General features: G+C 45.3%; 1 long non-coding RNA gene across 7 annotated transcripts in view; it reads left to right on the forward strand.

Moving 5' to 3' along the window:
- The window catches only part of LOC309348123, a 60,981-nt gene extending 49,806 nt beyond the window's left edge, over window positions 1-11,175 (forward strand). For 6 of the 7 annotated variants that reach the window (XR_014159188.1, XR_014159189.1, XR_014159190.1 and 3 more), the window contains 2 exons: window positions 6,040-6,269; window positions 10,896-11,175. This is a non-coding gene — a long non-coding RNA (uncharacterized lncRNA). Of the gene's footprint in view, window positions 1-2,444; window positions 2,584-6,039; window positions 6,270-10,895 lie in introns of those variants that run through there. The other variant, XR_014159194.1, reaches the window with a different exon arrangement.
- Window positions 11,176-19,332: the final 8,157 nt, after the last annotated feature.

Genomic DNA, 19,332 nt, shown 5'->3' on the forward strand with positions numbered 1-19,332 from the left:
TTTTATTCCTGCATCTTTTACTGTAATTTATCTGTTATATAATCATAGTATCCAAAATCCATATTACATTTCAAGTGTCATTGTATTCCTGCCAATGATTTCAACTGTTTACAGTGATCTCTGAAGTATGTTGGAAAGTTATTCCAGTCTTTTTAAAAATACTTGGTCTTCCTGGTTTCTGATCTTTCCCATCAGTCTTGCCATTTCTGCATACAGTGGTACCTCGGGTTAAGTACTTAATTCATTCCGGAGGTCCGTTCTTAACCTGAAACTGTTCTCAACCTGAAGCACCACTTTAGCTAATGGGGCCTCCCGCTGCCGCCATGCCGCCAGAGCACGATTTCTGTTCTCATCCTGAAGCAAAGTTCTTAATCCGAGGTACTATTTCTGGGTTAGTGGAGTCTGTAACCTGAAGCGTATGTAACCTGAAGCATATGTAACCCGAGGTACCACGGTACCTTCTCTGCCACTCTTCTCTGGTCAGTAATTATGCATGCATGTCTATGAATTCTGTAGATTCTGCTTTAAACCTGACCCCAAGTATTTTACTTTGGATATGAGTTTGTGTGTCAATGCAACACAGGATCCCTATAGCGTAGGTTGGAATCTTCAAGATTCAATGATGGTTGTTTGGCATCAGATCCTTCATCATGCATAAGGAACAGTAAGTGGTTGGCAGCATGTCATCAAGTATCTTGATGGCCATGAATGGCCACGACAGCCTCACCAAAGCAACCATCGTATACATCATATGCCCAAGTGGCCACAAATTTGGTATTTTCTTGGCAGTTCGAAAGCACATCAAAGTGCAAGTAGATAAATAGGTACCGCTCTGGCGGGAACGTAAACAGTGTTTCCGTGCACTGCTCTGGTTCACCAGAAGCAGCTTAGTCATGCTGGCCACATGACCTGGAAGCTATACGCCGGCTCCCTCAGACAATAAAGCGAGATGAGCGCCACAACCCCAGAGTCGGTCACGACTGGACCTAATGGTCTGGGGTCCCTTTACCTTTACCTTTACCTTTACATTATATGGGGAGAGGCAGTCCCCATTATCTCTCATATGGGCGAATTGTTGCCATTCATCTCTATGCAGAAAGGTAAAGGCTTGCACTAGGGCGATGTCCTTCAAATTTATTCCCCAAAAGAGTACAGCTCCCATCAAGCCCATCGAAATCAGCCAATGGCCAGAGATTATAGGAACTGGACATTTAAGGCTGAAGAACACTGCACTGTGAGACTTTGTTTAGTTAAGGACAAATCCTGCCTTGATACTGAGTAGCCTGGTGCTCCCTGACAAAGAACTTACAGAGAAACACACTGCATCCTTTTGGGGTTACACAAACCCTCCATTTACACATACGCCACTCTTTAATAATGACGGGAATTTTCTTATTACTATAACAGACAAGGTCATCACCCAAGAACATCTCAATCAATGGCCACAAAACTGCCTTTCCTCCTATTTATACATATTAAAAAAACCAGAGGCACAAATAACTCCTGCACTTCCCATGGGGCTGCAGCGAGCTCGGAGGTGGTTTGCAGAAATCCGTTCGAAAAATTGCTGGATGCTGATCAAAACACAGCTGGCTTCTGTGATTCCTTTCTGCAAACTGAAGGCAAATATCCAAGGTGTCACTGTGGCAACTGACACCTTCCAGATGGTGCAGATGCCTGTGGATTGGCAGGGTGCTGTTTAAGCACATTTACGCGCGGAACAGCAAGTGAAGAACAAGCGAGTTTTCTGCCACCATGGGATTTTGCTCCCAGCTTGAGGCTCTGTCTCTTGTTTCAGACAACATGGAGCAGATGTGGAAACTTCTGCTTTCCATGAAAGGCTCAGCCAATTGCAGAAGTTCTAACACCTAAGGCATGGGAAAGGATCCTGGGTTGCTAGGTAGCACAAATGGGGAAGAATCTATTGTCCCATATAGGTCAAGGTCAAGGTCAAGGTCAAGGGCGCCTGGATGGTTAAGTCCAGTCAAAGGGGACTATGAGGTTGTGGCGCTCATCTCGCTTTCAAGCCAAGGGAGCCGGCATTTGACCACAGAGAGCTTTCTGAGTCATGTGGCCAGCATGACTAAACCACTTCTGGCACAGCAGGAGACTGTGATGGAAACCAGAGTGCACAGAAACACTGTTTACTTTCCCACCGCAGGGGTACCTATTTATCCACTTGCACTGGTGTGCTTTTGAACTGCTAGGTTGGCAGGAGCTGGGACAGAGCAACGGGATCTCACCCCATCGCAGGGGTGCAAAACACCGACCTTCCTAATCAGCAAGCCCAAGAGGCTCGGTGGTTTAGAGTACAGCGTCACCCATATCCCTTTTGTCCCACACGGTCTCCATGGAAACATTGAAGAGCATCATTTGAAAAACACACATGCCACCACCAGCAGCAATAGCTAAGGCCTAAGGACACAGTCCATCATGGTCCCACCAGAGACTTGATCAGTCACCACTGCCTTTTAAAATAATATTATTATATATCAATTTTCACTTATTGCCAGCTGCCTTTAAGGCCTACTGTCAGGCAGCAAGGCAGGATATAAATATTGCGGATGGATAAATCATAAAGAGGTATTTTATCCAAATTACAGATCTGGACAGTTTTACCTTTTGGAAAACACAATTACTTGTTTGGTAAGAGGGAGCTGTAACGTAAAGGTAAAGGACCCCGGATGGTTAAGTCCAGTCAAAGGCAACTGTCAGGGTTTTAGGGAGAGAGGAGACAGAGAGCGAGGGCGAGGAGGAAGAGGACGACAACGAGCCGAGGTTGTCCCAAAGTCCGTCTAGCGAATCAGAGGATTCCCAGAAGGGAGCCCCCCTGGTCAGGCCAAGGGGCAATAGAGAGGGAATCAGTCAGAGAGAGGGGAACGAAGAGGGAATCCCCAGTGGGAGTGGCAAAGCGGGATCAGCTCCCCCGTCGGAACGGAGTAGAGGGGGGGGGAGTTGCCAGTGTGTCAGAAAGAGCAGGACAGGAAGGAGGAAGGGGGAGGAGTTCGGAGCAAGACGTCCTGCCTGAAAGGGAGGAGTGTAGTACCGAGAGCAGCGTAACTGTAGAAAGGAAGGTCAGAGGCAACGTACGTGCGCCAAGTTCAAATATAGAGGCGCGCGGAAATGAGGAGAGCTCTGAGGAGGAGCCTGGTGCCAAAGCACGAAGGAGGGGGGAGCAGGCGGGAGAAGACTCAGCCTCTGGGGAGTCCCGGAAAGAGGGAAGACAGGGGGGCAGGAAGACCCTGCGGAAAAGGAAAGAGAGGAAAAGGTGGAGCAGTACAAGCCTCTTAAATTGGTGCAGGGGAGGGACGGACTCAGAGGGGACTTCTAACATCTAAGGGTAACAGATGCGGAGCCACGGAGTTTGGATGTAATGACGACAATGATCTTCAATAAAACCTTTTGTATATAGCTTGGACTGGACTTTGGTCTCTTGTGAGCTGGGACCCAGGGTGGCTCTGACAGCAACTATGGGGTAGTGGCGCTCATCTCATTTTCAGGCAGAGGAAGCCAGTGTTTTTCCACAGACAGCTTTCCAGGTCATGTGGCTAACATGACTAAACAGCTTCTGCCACAACGGGAAACCATGCCAGAAGCCAGAGCACACAGAAACACTGTTTACTTTCCTGCCGCAGTGGTACCTATTTATCTGCCTACACTGGCATGCTTTCAAACTGCTAGGTTGGCAGGAGCTGGGACAGAGCAACAGGAGCTTACCCCGTCGCAGGGATTCGAACCGCTGACCTTCTGATCAGCAAGCCCAAGAGGCTCAGTGGTTTAGACCAGTGTTTCCCAACCGGTGTTCCGCGGCACACTAGTGTGCCGCAAGACGTTGCCTGGTGTGCCGTGGGAGGGAGGCGGGCGAGTCCGGCGGCGAGAGGCGGGGCGGCGGCGGCGGCGAGCACACGCGGGGCGGCGAGCGAGCTCCCTCCCAAATCCCATCGCCGCTCGCTTCGGCCGGCCGCCCCGTGCCGCCGCCCCAAGCCTCGCGCGCCCAGCGGGAGCTCCTGCCGGGCGCGCAAGCCTTGCAGACACTCGCCCGAAGCACGGGGCACCCTCCGGAGGGCTCCGCGTGCTTCGGGCAACAGGCTGCCGCCCCAAGCCTTGCGCGCCCAGCGGGAGCTCCTGCCGGGCGCGCAAGGCTTGCAAACACTCGCCCGAAGCACGGGGAGCCCTCCGGAGGGCTCCCTGTGCTTCGGGCAACAGGCTGCCGCCCCAAGCCTTGCGCGCCTGGCGGGAGCTCCCGCCGGGCGTGCAAGCCTTGCAGACACTCGCCCGAAGCACGGGGAGCCCTCCGGAGGGCTCCCTGTGCTTCGGGCAACAGGCTGCCGCCCCAAGCCTTGCGCGCTGGGCGGGAGCTCCTGCCGGGCGCGCAAGGCTTGCGGACAGCTTCCTGAAGCCTGGAGAGCAAGAGGGGTCAGTGCGCACCGATGCCTCTTGCTCTCCAGGCTTCAGCGAAAGCCTGCATTCGCCCCATAGGACGCACACACATTTCCCCTTTATTTTTGGAGGGGAAAAAGTGCGTCCTATGGGGCGAAAAATACGGTACTTTCTTTGTGTTTATTTGATGCCTATTAAAGAGAGTTACTTTATATATAGTCAATATAGGCACAGAGTTAATTTTTTAAACATTTTCTAATGGTGGTGTGCCTCGAGATTTTTTTCATGAAACAAGTGTGCCTTTGCCCAAAAAAGGTTGGGAAACACTGGTTTAGACCACAGCGCCACCCACATCCTTGCAAGTGGGAGCTGTGATTGATACTAGAAGCATTTCTCATGGTGATTGGTTTTTTTTTTGGCCTCAGTAAAACCAGAGGTGGCCGAAAATGAAACCATTTGTAATTTGCACCCCTGCTAATACACCACCACATTTGTATGAGTTACGATTGAAGGCAGAAACTTGCTTTTCCTACGAAAGTTACATAGACTGATGTATGTAAAACCAGGAGTCTATGTACCGGTAACTTTCTTAGGAAAAGCAAGAGCCTGCCTTCAATCATAACTCCAGGAATGATCCGGGCTTTGATATTATTGGGGATGATGATGGAAGAGAATTGTTTATTCACAAGTATATGCTGAGTTCTGTCTGAGGGGCATCTCAAAGAGTAGTTTGAGAGATCTGAAACTTCTGCTAGGCAGGACAAGCCAAAATAGAGGCAGCAGAAGCACATTCCTCTGACTAAAGGGAGACGGCTTATTCATTTCCCAGTATCTGAGGATACATGGACTGAACACTGAATCTGTGGAGCCCTTAAGACATTGCACAGCAATTCTGTTGAAACTAACAAGAATGAATGAAATCAGCATGAACAGAATATTAAAAACTCATGAAATCTGCCCCATTAACTTCAAACCTCCTCAAGTTTATTCCAAGCACATTAAAGTCTCTCTAATGCAAAGCGGTAATTAGATTAATATGTTTTTAGGTATGTGTGTTTCTGCTGGGGGGAAAAAAACCCAAACCTCAAGATTTATCATTCAGGTTTGTACATTCTGGACATCAGCAGGCCAAGTATAGCAATATATCCAGGCTGCTTGCAGATTTTAATACAATGCTAATAGCTAATATTAAAAGGTAAAGGTAAAGGTACCCCTGCCCGTACTGGCCAGTCGTGTCCAACTCTGGGGTTGCGTGCTCATCTCGCTTAAGAGGCCAGGAGCCAGCGCTGTCCGAAGACACTTCCGGGTCACGTGGCTAGCGTGACGAAGCTGCTCTGCCAAACCAGCACCAGCACAGCGCACGGAAACGCCGTTTACCTTCCCGCTATAAAGCAGTACCTACTCGCACTTAAGAGTGCTTTCGAACTGCTAGGTGGGCAGGAGCTGGGACCGAACGACGGGAGCTCACCCCGCCGCGGGGATTCGAACCGCCGACCATACGATCAGCAAGTCCTAGGCACTGAGGTTTTACCCACAGCGCCACCCGCGTCCCTTTAATAGCTAATATTACATTGAACCAAAGTTGTCGTTCTTTCTTTGGGTGTGACTCACACTTTTATTTCATCCTGAGGATTTGGTAATTTCACTTATTCCTGCTAGGTGCTATCGTGGCACAGACACGGACCTAGAAAACATATGAGCGTCAGGAAGCCCATCTGCAGACGAGCAAACAAAATACTGCAATACAGAAGCTCCAGCAACCAGCAGGGATTTCTGAACCAGTAGGCTACACCATCCAATTGGTCAGTTGAAGCCCTCGAGAGAATATAGAGTGCTAGACCTCAAGCCAAAGGGCAACCACTTTAAGAAATCTGTTCTTCACTAATGAGGTGAGGTTTGAGGCAGTCTCCAGGCCTCGCGCAATATATATAGGGTTCAGTTCTGATCTGGGGGGGGGGGGCTGTTGGAACAAGCTGCCTTTCCAAGAGCTGTCCATAAATTGCCCATGCCTTGCTGCAGATAGCGATCTTTTGCTAACCATTCATCCCTTTTATAATACAGTATTAATTTATTGGAGGATGGATGGCGGCTAACAGATTGAGGTTGAATCCTGACAAGACAGAAGTACTGTTTTTGGGAAACAGGGGGCGGCCGGGTGTGGGGGATTCCATGGTCCTGAATGGGGTAACTGTGCCCCTGAAGGACCAGGTGCGCAGACTGGGAGTCATTTAGGACTCACAGCTGTCCATGGAGGCGCAGGTTAATTCTGTGTCCAGGGCAGCTGTCTACCAGCTCCACCTGGTACGCAGGCTAAGACCCTACCTGCCCACGGACTGTCTTGCCAGAGTGGTGCATGCTCTAGTTATCTCCCGCTTGGACTACTGCAATGCGCTCTACATGGGGCTATCTTTGAAGGTGACCCAGAAACTGCAATTAATCCAGAATGCGGCAGCTAGACTGGTGACTGGGAGTGGCCGTCGGGACCACATAACACTGGTTCTGAGATATCTGCATTGGCTCCCAATACGTTTCCGAGCACAATTCAAAGTGTTGGTGCTGACCTTTAAAGCCCTAAACAGCCTCGGTCCTGTATACCTGAAGGAGCCTCTCCGCCCCCATTGTTCAGCCCGGACACTGAGATCCAGCGCCGAGGGCCTTCTGGTGGTTCCCTCATTGCGAGGTAGTGAGGTTACAGGGAACCAGACAGAGGGCCTTCTCGGTAGTTGCGCCCACCCTGTGGAATGCCCTCCCAGCAGATGTGAAGGAAATAAGTAACTATCCTATCTTTAAAAGACATCTGAAGGCAGCCCTGTTCAGGGAAGTTTTCAACATTTAACGCTGCATTGTTTTTAATACTTGATTGGGAGCTGCCCAGAGTGGCTGGGGAAACTCAGCCAGATGGGCGGGGTATAAATAATAAATTATTATAATTATTATTCCACAATGAACATCTTATTTCCCTCTTAAGGTGTCCTCTTGAAAACAACAATCCAGACCAGACTTCTTGTTCACTGTGTTCTTCCTCAGAAGTTTTCTTTCTGGTCCAGAGAGGGAGAGCATTCTGTTTCACATGGATAAATCCTTATGCCAATGGAGCCAGTAATTTATTGCTCCACTGAATACAGCCCATAGTCTATCCTGGTTTAAGGCAGTATCTTATGTTCCTGTGTCCTGTGAGATTTTATGTTATTTGCAATTAAATATTGTCTGCTGTTAAACATGAACAGGAGCCAAAGTTCTTAGGTTGATGCTGCAAAGAGAACAATACGGACCCCCCACTCAATTCTTTGAGAAGCAACACATTTGTAATTTTCATCACATTACTTTTAATGAGCCGGGCTAGTTGTGAGCCAGAATCAGATTCGGTTTGTGGCCTACAGACCTGTGGTGACATAAATTATTTCTTATACAATAGGCTCTATTATGAAGCTTAGAAAGTTGTTATTAATGAGAGCTGGCTAAGGGCTAGGATGGCTTTAACCATGCTGCCTGTAGCTGGGATCAGCTGATACTGAAACAGCTCCTGGGGGCTAATTCTAGTGAGCAAATGGAAGAGTCTGGAGATGAGTTGATCACATTTCCTTGGGCTGATGTCCTGAACACCCAGAAGCCACCAGCATATATAGCAAAACAACTTGCCCTTGATGGTTGGGAGTCAAGCAGCTACTCTCTCCGGTAACCTCAATGCCTAAAGATTGCAGATTATTATTATTATTATTAATATATTATTTATACCCCACCCATCTGGCTGGGTTTCCCCAGCCACTCTGGGCGGCTCCCAACAGAATTAATGATGATGATGATGATGATGATGATGATGATGATAATAATAATAATAATAATAATGATAATAATAATGTGATAATAAAACATCAGACATTAAAAGCTTCCCTAAACAGAGCTGCCTTTGGATGTCTTCTAAAAGCTAGATAGTTGTTTATTTCCTTGACATCTGATGGGAGGGCATTCCACAGGGTGGGTGCCACTCCTGAGAAGGCCATATAACCTCATTTCTCTTAGTGAGGGAACAGCCAGAAGGCCCTTGGAGCTGGACCTCAGTGTCCGGGTTGAATGATGGGGGTGGAGACGCTCCTTCAGGTATACTGGGCAGAGGCTGTTTAGGGCTTTAAAGGTCAGCACCAGCACTTTGAATTGTGCTCGGAAACGTACTGGGAGCCAATGAAGGTCTTTCAGGACTGGCATTATATGGTCTCGACGGCCACTCCCAGTCACCAGTCTAGCTGCCGCATTCTGGATTAATTGTAGTTTTGGGGTCATCTTCAAAGGTAGCCCCTTGTAGAGTGCAATGCAGTAGTCCAAGAAGAATTTATCATCTTGATAGGCATATAACTTTTTCCAGCATCTGATGAAAATTTCCTGTTCTGCAAAGGCCCTCATGTGTGCATGCCAAATTAGAGCTAGAATGGAGTGGTGGCAGCAATAATGGCTCAAATTTGGGATTCACTGTGGTCACACCCACACATTGAAATCACACTCAAAGCACATTTAAAGCACATGGAATCTTGGGAACTGTAGTACATTAAGAGTGTTGCAAATTGCACTTTGGTGAGAGGGAACCTACAGTTCCCAGAATTCTTTGGGGGAAATCCATGTGCTTTAAATGCAGGTTGAAAGTATCTGGTGTGGATGTGACCTAAGTGTGTGGACCACTCCAGTTACAAATATCAGTGGAAAGTTCTTTCCCCCTCAAAACAGTCCTTTTTGCTGGGGATAATTAAGTCTGAAATTCCCAGGTGTCAAAAAAAAAAAAAAAGCTATTTATATATGCTACTACTGCAGCCCGTGTTTTGTTAGCCCCAAAATGGAAAACTAGTGAGGTCCCAACCAAAGAAGATTGGCAACTTAAGTTGATAGAATATGCACAATTTGCAGACTTACCATATAGAATAAGAGAACAAGAAGAACATACGTTTAGAGAAGATTGGAAAATGTTTATTGAATATAAGGGAAATAATTGTGTACAGCTGAAAAAGTTGGCAGCATTAAGATAAATTCAACAGTGTAAATAAGTTGTGATGGATGCAATAATGGTATACTGCGTGGTATAGTTTTTGTAAAATATGCAGGGATGTTACATATGTAAAATGAACCATGGAAACAGAAGAGAACTCATTGATATCTTAAGGATGTAAAATGAGTATTTTAAATTGTAAAACAGAAAATTTAATATATATATATATATATATATATATATATATATATATTAACAAATAACAGTCGATATCTGATATGTTAGTCTGGATATTATTCAGGTTTACCACACTAGCAAATCAGATGTGAAAGGGTTTGCCTAGCTCTACCCAGAGATCAGAATAAAACTCATTCAGGTCATTGAGTTGTGAGTCAAGGACCTGCCGCCCGCTTGAGGATAAGAAAGGCACAAGGACACAGTATATTAGGTTAATGGGCTAAAAAAGGCCACAACTTTATTGATAACAGCATGTGAGTGATAATGGCTTAGGCATTGGATAAAATAACAGAGCGTGACTCCACCCCCTCAGGGAGAAGTGAGTCTATCAAGGGTTAACCACCAGTAGGAGGAGTTTGTTGATGCAAATACAACTGGAAGCTCCCCCTGTTGTCACCGGGGGTCGTGCCATGGCCCTAGCCACTAGCAAGGGCGTCGGACAGGACCCACGACCGCCAGATTCCTTTAACGGAATACCCAAAAGTGGAGGGTAGGCGATGGCCACACCCTGCCCTCCAATACACAAACATATTCCAATGCCTAACCGCCAATACCAAAAAGTTGTGATGATTTGCTATGAGGTAGGCGAAAAACCAAGTGGCCGGTGCCATTTTGCCAGTTGGATAAACATTCCTACCAGGCCCCTTGGACAACCAAGGCGACCAACCACAGGTCCATAGCAAGGTCAAAAACATAGAAATGAACTAAAAGGAGGGTGGGTGGGTGATCTTTGTCACAGAACAAACCTCAAATGAAATCCATGTATGGACAAGACCTTAGAAGAGGTCCTTAACAGAAAGTTCTGACCATTGGTTTGAGAGACACAGTTTGGTATGGCTATAACTTACTAAGTACCTCCCATCTATGTATTGGTAGTGAGTGATAAGGATGCTAGAGATGATATGAAGCAATCTGAAATTCTTTCACTATATATGGTTGTGTGTGGGAGGGAAGAGATGCTGAATGGCTACACAAGAGTGATATTTCATAGCTTTGTTTTAGTATAGGGATTGTATATTATTAATGTCGCACAGATACTGGATGGGTGCTGCCAAATCTAATTGCATTATTCGTAGTGGGAAAATAAAGCAGGAAGGATGCTAAAACATAGATAGAGCCTGACGGCTTTTTAGAAATCAGTGCTTGCAGCTCTCTCTGTTCCAAATTCCATGAGAATAGATTCTGGATGGTGTGCAACTCAGGCTTGTTTATAGGCCTTGGGAGACGGTGTGGTTATGATTGCATAATTTCACATATATTGTATAATTTATGCTACGATGAATGGATTCTCTTTAATGTTCCCAAGATGTCTTGGATGATCCAAGGGTTATTTCTGTCCACCGTGAAGATGCAAGGAGACTACTATGGCAGCTCCTCCTGTTTAGAGACGCCAAAGTTGTGGAGAACGCAACCGTTTTCTATTCTGCAGTGCAAAAAGAATAAAGAATCCTGCTATCTCTGAGAAAAGGAACTTCTGAATGTTCCTGAATCTTTCATGATAACACTAGTGTGAAGAAGGATGTTTTTGGTGCTGGAGGTATCTCAACTCCCATTTCTCATGGAAATAAACCTGGAAATAGCACCCACATTTTAATGGCAGCATTCTACTTTTGTTCAGGTCTCTGTCTTTAACGACAATATGTATCCATGGCTGACAGTCTTCTTCTTTGACGATCACTCGCAGCCAAGGAAGAAGAAGAAGAAGAAGAAGAAGAAGAAGAAGAAGAAGGGGAGGAGGAGGAGGAGTTTGGATTTGATATCCTGCCTTTCACTCCCCTTCAGGAGTCTCAAAGCGGCTAACATTCTCCTTTCTCTTCCTCCCCCACAACAAACGCTCTGTGAGGTGAGTGGGGCTGAGAGACTTCAAAGACGTGTGACTAGCCCAAGGTCACCCAGTAGCTGCATGTGGAGGAGCGGAGACGCGAACCCGGTTCCCCAGATTACGAGACTACTGCTCTTAACCACTATACCACACTGGCTCTCTAAGATTGTCTTCCATATACACGGTTATAACAGTGAGTCCGTAAGTGATTGTGGAGGCCAATTCTGGATCCACATGGGCTTCCACAGTGGGGACATAGGTTTCCAGGCGGGAGTTGATCCTGGTGAGGGTTTGCCAAGCATGCCTTCATTTTAGCATGTTTCACCTGTTTGAGTGTCTTCAAAGCCCGTGACACCTTTGGTAAAGGCTGTTCTCCAATTGGACTGCTCGCAGCCCAGTGTTTCCCAGTTGTTGGTGTTTATACTACCTTTTTAAAGATTTGCCTTCAGAGAGTCTTTAAACCTCTTTTGTTGACCACCAACATTACACTTTCCATTTTTAAGCTAGGAAAAGAGTAGTTTCATTGGAAGACGATAATCAGGCATCCACACAACATGACCAGTCCAACAAAGTTGATGTTGAAGAACCATTGCTCTGACACTGGTGATCTTTGCTTCTTCTAGTACACTGGCATTAGTTTGCCTGTCTTCCCAAGTGATGTGTAAAATTTTTCAGAGACACTGTTGATGGAATTTTTCAAGGAGTTGGAGATGGTGTTTATAAGTGATCCATGTTTCACAAGCATACAGTAAGATTGGTAGTACAATAGGTTTGTAAACAAGCATTTTGGTTTTCCTGCAAATTTCCCAGTCCTCAAACACACTGCACTTCAATCGAGAGAAAGCTGCACTCGCAGAGCTCATGCAATGCTGGATTTGGGCATTTATGTCGGCCCTTGTGGAAAGATAACTGCTCAGGTAGGAGAAGTACCATTAGGCAGAGTGAGGTGTCTACCACATGTAAAAGATTTGGGGTCCCAACTTCATCTATTTTTACCCAGGGGACCCTTTCAGATTTATTTTCTTCCTGAGGCACCATCATCTTTTTGGTGGGCAATCTAAAGAAGGCAGAAACAGGCGAAACTGTCAATTTTGGGTACTCTTGGTTTAAACATTTTTCCAACCTTAAATTCGGTTCTCATCACTTCCACATCAGTTTGCACATTTTCTTATTGAAAAAAGTCCTTGTGAAGAATTAACCTAATATACACATGTTAAGAATTAACCTAATATACACATGTACAGTGGTACCTTGGGTTACAGATGCTTCAGGTTATAGACTCCGCTAACCCAGAAATAGTACCTCTGGTTAAGAACTTTGCTTCAGGATGAGAACAGAAATCATGTAGCAGTGGCACAAATTAGCTAAAGTGTTAAGAATAGGTTAAGAACAGTTTCAGGTTAAGAACCTCGTTCAGGACCTCCAGAACGAATTAAGTTCTTAACCCAAGGTACCACTGTATGTGATTCTGCCTAATACGCATATCTTTGCAGAGCATTGCCCCGTGATATAATATACATAGAGGTGAAGTCTTCCCTCTGGTCCACTCCTCAGGTCATGTCCCCAAGCTGGCTAAAGTCACAGAGGAACGCCAGCAGTCAGTATGGCCAGTAGAAGAGGAAGTGGCGTCCTCACTGCATCAAAACCAGATGTGTGCCAGAGCCCACACCAGGCCACAACCACCACCTGCCCAGAGCTGCAAGCAGGAGTGTCAGCTTGGCCCTGACTGTGGGTTCCTGGGGCCATGGGTGCCATGCAGCGTGCATGGCCCTGGCGCTGAAATTTGTCAATGCCCAATCCTGTCGTGGGAAATTTTGTGGGTGCTCAGGTGCCCCAGGGAGCCAGCACCAACGGCTGAAAGCTAAGTGGCCATTCTCACCTTGTTTCATTCCTCTTAAAAGGTAAAGAGACCCCTGACCATTAGGTCAAGTTATGACCGACTCTGGGGTTGTGGCGCTCATCTCGCTTTATTGGCCGAGAGAGCCGGTGTACATCTTCCGGGTCATGTGGCGAACCAGGGCAGTGCACAGAAACGCCGTTTACCTTCCAGCCGGAGTGGTACCTATTTATCTGCTTGCACTTTGAGGTGCTTTCGAACTGCTAGGTTGGCAGGAGCAGGGACCGAGCAACAGGAGCTCACCCTGTCGTGGGGATTTGAACCGCCAACCTTCTGATCGGCAAGTCCTAGGCTCTGTGGTTTAGTAATACAAAATGCTGGAAACAAAAGAAAGAAAGGTAGCGTGGGAACCAACTTTGCCTTGTAACACTACAGAGCAGATTAGACGATATCACAGTCGTGTGCTGATGGGGGAGTGATGCTTTTAAAAGGAAAGTTTGTGGTATAATATATGGCAAACAACAGAGCCCCCGTCCGCCGCCAGCAGAACTGTTTGAATACCTCTGCAATTTAACTATACAAAGTTGATAAGGAAACAGCAGCAACACTGAGGGTTTTTTTTGTTTTGTTTTTGCACTTGCATGTTTTATGTTTGTTTGGAATCTTTTCAGAAATCTCCTTGCCTCTCGAAAGAGCAAAGGAAACCACGTGGCGCTGGCCCCAGGCTGAGACTCTGAACTGCAAAGCATTCGCGGGGGAAGAGCTCAGCCGCTCCAATCTTTGATCTAACTACACACATCTATTGTAGAATGATAAAAAATCATTTCTGTCCTTAGGCAGGAGAACAATGTAGCCTTAGGAAGAGGCTCTGCTTTTTTCTTTCCCTCTTTCCCTGGGAGATGAAGCCTTGCATCTTTCAAGGTGAAAGAAGATTTCCCGTGCTTATCATGCATTATGAAAGCCACTGATGAAATACCCTTTTAAACTGTGTTTGAAATTGGGGTTGGGGGGTGGGGTTTTGACAACGTAGATTGGATTTTTCTTCCTGATGCTATTTTTGTGCTCTGTAACAGCTGAAGCGTTTAACCAGCTGTTATCAATATCCAATCTATAGGGTCTAAGGGATGTATTATTTTTATGCTTACTCACAAATATTTTCCTACCAAATAAAGCTTCCTAGGACAACTCTTTGGAACATTTAAATTACAGGATTATAGTGGATTTTGTTGTCGTTGGCAAATTCCTTATCCCACACAGTTAAACTATTGAATTCAATTCCACAAGTAGTGTTGGGGGAGAAATATGTTTTGATGTGCATTTAAAAGGCAAGTCTACCAAATTTCTGACATGATGTAAGAACCTAAACGCAGCCATCCTTCAAAAGTAACACAAATCCCAATTTTGTGATGCAGTTGTCTGATGAAACCAAGTTTGACAAATTGTATACATCCCATAAAAGCGTGCATAAGAATTATATGCTAGTGAAAATAACATACAAATGTGCATATTTTAGATGAAACTGTTTGCAGAAATGTGCACATTAATCCAAATTACATACAGAAATGTGTTTATTAGGAGAAATTCGCACCAAAGTGCTGAAGAATTTAATTTATATATTTAGCAAGTTGCTTTAAAAATATGACCTGAATTTAAGATGGTATTCAACTCTGAGTAAGATGTATAAGATGAATCAGATAAGTGCTGGAGATGCAAAGAAGTCGAGGGAAAGTTCTTTCACGTGTGGTGGACTTGTAAAAGGGTAAAAGAGTATTGGGAAATAATCCATTATGAATTGAAAAGAAAATGTTTAAAAGTACTTTTCCAAAAAAACCAGAGTCCTTTTTGTTGGGGATAATTCAGACTGAAATTCCCAGGTTTCAAAAAAAGAAAAGAAAGGGTTATTTATGCATGCTACTACTGCGGCCAATGTTTAGTTAGCCCCCAAATGGAAAATGAGTGAGATCCCAACCCAAGAGGAATGGCAACTTAAGCTGACAGAATATGCACAGCTTGCAGACTTAACATATAGAATAAGAGAACAAGAGGAACATACATTTAGAGAAAATTGGAAAATGTTTAGTGAATATATGGGGGGAAATTATGTACCGCTGAAAACATTGGCAGCATTTAGATAAATTCAACAGTGTAAATAAGTTTTGATGGAGGCGATAATGGAATACTGAATGGTATAGTTTTTGTAAAATATGCAGGGATTTATGATATGCAAAATGAACTATGTAAAGAGAAGAAGGGAAGTTATTGATATCTTAAGGATTGTAAAATGAGTATTTGAAATTGTAAAACAGAAAATTTAAGAAATAAGTATATATGACCTGAATTTAGTATTGGTAAAATGAGGAACAGAGAACTGGCATGGTCAGATCCTTCTACCGTACCACAAGAGGTAGTGATGGCCATGGACTTGGATAACTTTCAAAGAAGACTAGAGAAATTATTAGAGGGCTGTCAGTTGCTACTAGTCATGATGACTCTGTTCTGTCTCAATTGTCGGAGGCAGTTTGCCTCTGATTGCCAGTTTCTGGTAACTACAAGTGGGAAAGAGTGTCGTGGCCCTCAGATCTTGCTTTTGGGCTTCCCCCATAAAAATGTTTATCCTTCCACAAATCTTAGGTTTTCCCCCAAGCCTGCTAATATCTCCTTCTTCAGCCTGGGTGGTTCTGTTTGGCTACAGAAGAAATGGGACTTGCACTCTGAACTTTGGAAGTTTGTTTTTATTTATTAGACAATATTGTTCTTCCAAGAACAATTTTTGCATATTTCTCATATCTGGCCTGTTTACACGACCACAATCTACTTAGCTTCATCTGGTGTGTGCCTTTGAACCATTTTCTGGGCCCTCTGTGCAAGAAACCGCCCACTTTTCTGCCTTGAAATTAGAATTAAGTAAGTTGGTCAGCCTAAATTTATCTGCAATGACCGCATAAAACGGGGGCGCCCTTTGCGTGGACGCGCGCAGCCCCTGGATCTGGAGCGGCTCCATCAGCACAGGCTTGGCTTTGCCTTCCCCCAGGTAGGATAGCTGGAGGTCTCCACCTACTTCAGTCAGTTGTCCAATCCCATCTGGGGGAAGTGTTGCCAAGGAGACCAGGCCAGGTAGGGGAGGGACTACCTCCCCACACAATAGAGGGAGGTTCTTACCTGGGAATCCTCACTTGGATCCAGAACTTCTCCCACCCTACCCACCCTCAGTTAAGTCTTATTTTGCAGGTTAACTTTTCTTCACAGGTATGCGGGCGCTGCTATGTCAAGGTCACTGTTGAAGGGCCGGAAAGGAATTCCCCTGCATTGGCAGGTTTTGCCTTTCCTGTAGCAAAATGTCACAACTTGGGCGGTATCAGGCCTTGGGTAGAATACTTTAGTCCATCTTCCTCTTTGCAGCGGCGATACCAGGGTTCCCTGTTAAAGGGGTTTCTGAGGGGAGGCTTTGACCATACGCCGAGAGGTCATCATTGCTCTCTCCCTGCGATGGCGGCATAATGGGGGCAGCTATCTCTGCTTGAACATATGTTCTCCAGAGCCGGCCCATCCCCCCCCACACTGGATACCCCTGATGTTCCCTAGGTCCCCAGCTGGGGACTGGGGAGGGATAACGCCCAATGCCTGAGCCAAGGTCTACCCACATCTGAAATTTAATAAAGTTGTGGCCAATTTAATCCCATAGCACGTTGTCTTGAGTCGTTATTCCACATGACGGGGTGGGGGGGGGCGCTGCCTGTCCACGCAAATCTATTTACTTCTTATGTACTCAAGTTTTAATAGCTTCACATAAGGGAGAGGGGAAGGACATGGAATCTAGAAAATACTTTCAAAGAAAATTTCTCGGGTCTTTTTATAGTCTCTTATTTTGAAAGAAAAGCCCTGTTATTGTCATTCAGAGGCTGTTCAGGAGGTCTGAAGACCTAATAGTTTTAGGGGTGTAAGATGGGAGTCTTATTCAGGAAGCAATAACAGAAGCAATGTAAAACCTGTTTCAGGACTCCAAACAGCCCTTAAAGCAATCATCATTTCAATGACTTATTGATTTCTGGGATAGTTAAAAGTGCAGGGCACATTCTCAGACTTGAGCAGCAAATCAACATAAAAGATGTCCCGTCTTTTGATTATGAGCAAACACTAGATAGCCTAACAAGATAACTAATCTGCACTAAAGGCAATGGTCTGAAACAAGTTTGAACATGGCAAAGGAGAGCTTTTTCTGGACATTTTTAGATTATTTCATAGGTTTTCCAAACACCACACAGTTGAAGTCCATGATGTGCCTTACGTACATAAAATGGGTTGTTGTCTGCATGCGTGTTCAAGCAGGATGGGCAGAAAATGCCCAGAGAACCCTGAGGGAAAAAAAAAATCTGTACCTGTTTGTGGACACTGAACTTCCCATTCAACTGCTTGCTTAGTGCTGGCTAAACGCTTAGGACAGCTTTCACCAACCAGATGTTTTAGTCTGTAACTTCCATCAGCTCCAGCCAGAGTAGCCATTTTCTGTAATGTACTGAATTTCGGGTATGTTGCCTTCAGGGATATAAAAAGTCACCTGGTGTCATTGTGATATCAGATGGCTGACAGGAGGGTGCCAAACCTGGCCAGATCCACTGGCCAGATCCAGTTACTCACTCCTGTTTAATCAGACACTGCCAGTTCAAACCCCATGATGATTATAAAATAATAATAATAATAATAATAATAATAATAATAATAATAATAATAATAATAATTTATTTGTACCCCGCCCATCTGGTTGGGTTTCTCCAGCCACTCTGGGCGGCTCCCACAAAGACAAAAAATACACTAAGATGTCACACATTAAAAACTTCCCTGAACAGTGCTGCCTTAAGATGTCTTCTGAATGTCAGGTAGTTGTTTATCTCTTTGACATCTGATGGGAGGGCGTTCCACAGGGCGGGCGCCACTCCCGAGAAGGCCCTCTGCCTGGTTCCCTGTAGTTTTGCTTCTCACAATGAGGGAACAGCCAGAAGGCCCTCGGCGCTGGACCTCAGTGTCCAGGCTGAATGATGTGGGTGGAGATGCTCCTTCAGATATACTGGGCCGAGGCTGTTTATCGCTTTAAAGGTGAACACCAACACTTTGAATTGTGCTCGGAAACGTACTGGGAGCCAATGTAGGTCTCTCAAGACCAGTGTTATGTGGTCTCGGTGGCCGCCCCCCATGAGTGCATATGTGAAATTAAGGAATTTTATATGAATTTATATGTGGCCGATTTGCACATTAACAGCCATGAGCTGCCCTTGGTATTGGTCTTCCTAAACTTTTTGTCATTAAAATTGTTTATTTTAATGTTGTTTGGATCCCGTTTTTATCAGTAATAAATAAATAAGAGCCAATTTTTAATTGATAACAACGGGATCCAAACATGCATTCAAATTTAACTCCCCCCCCCCGAAGCAAATGAATAAATCATAGGTCTGCTTACTTAAATTTTAAGAAACCAGTGTGCAAAACCTTGATGTGCTCTTCAATCCACTTGTAGTCAGTCAAACACAGAGGCAAACTTAGACCAGTCTAAGTAATGTTTGCTATCTAGGGAACTGATGAAGATCCCCTGGGCACTCAGGGATCTTCTGTAGCCTGGGGGCCTTTGTGCTGCCTGTCTCCAAAGGCAATCTCTTTCATCTTCATTCATAACAGTATTCAGTAATTGATCACAGGAAAATTCATAACAAACATGCTGATTGCTTTATATTCAAAGTCTGCCTGTCAGACTTCTCCAAGATATTCCCCCCTGCCCCCATATTCCCCAAGTCCAGGGGTGAGGAAACTCAGGCCTGGAGGGATCAAATACATCCCTCCAGCTCTATCTATTTGGACCCTGGGATTTCCTCAGGCCAAACCCCTCATCAGCTTCCTTGACTGTTTCCCCCACCTGCTATAATGGGCTCTTGAATGCTGATAATCGTTCTTGTTTGCCTGGGTGAAGGATAGAGATGGTTGCAAAAAAGCAGTCTGCGTAAAAACTAGCCTACTGTACAAAGGGAAAAATAATTTCATTGTCCTGCCCGCTTTTTACCTCTGGACCTGCTTACCATGAGCATGTGGTCCCTGAAA

Source organism: Podarcis erhardii (genome assembly GCF_964252035.2).
Source record: "Podarcis erhardii genome assembly, chromosome: 8".
NCBI classification, from domain to species: Eukaryota; Metazoa; Chordata; class Lepidosauria; order Squamata; family Lacertidae; genus Podarcis; species Podarcis erhardii.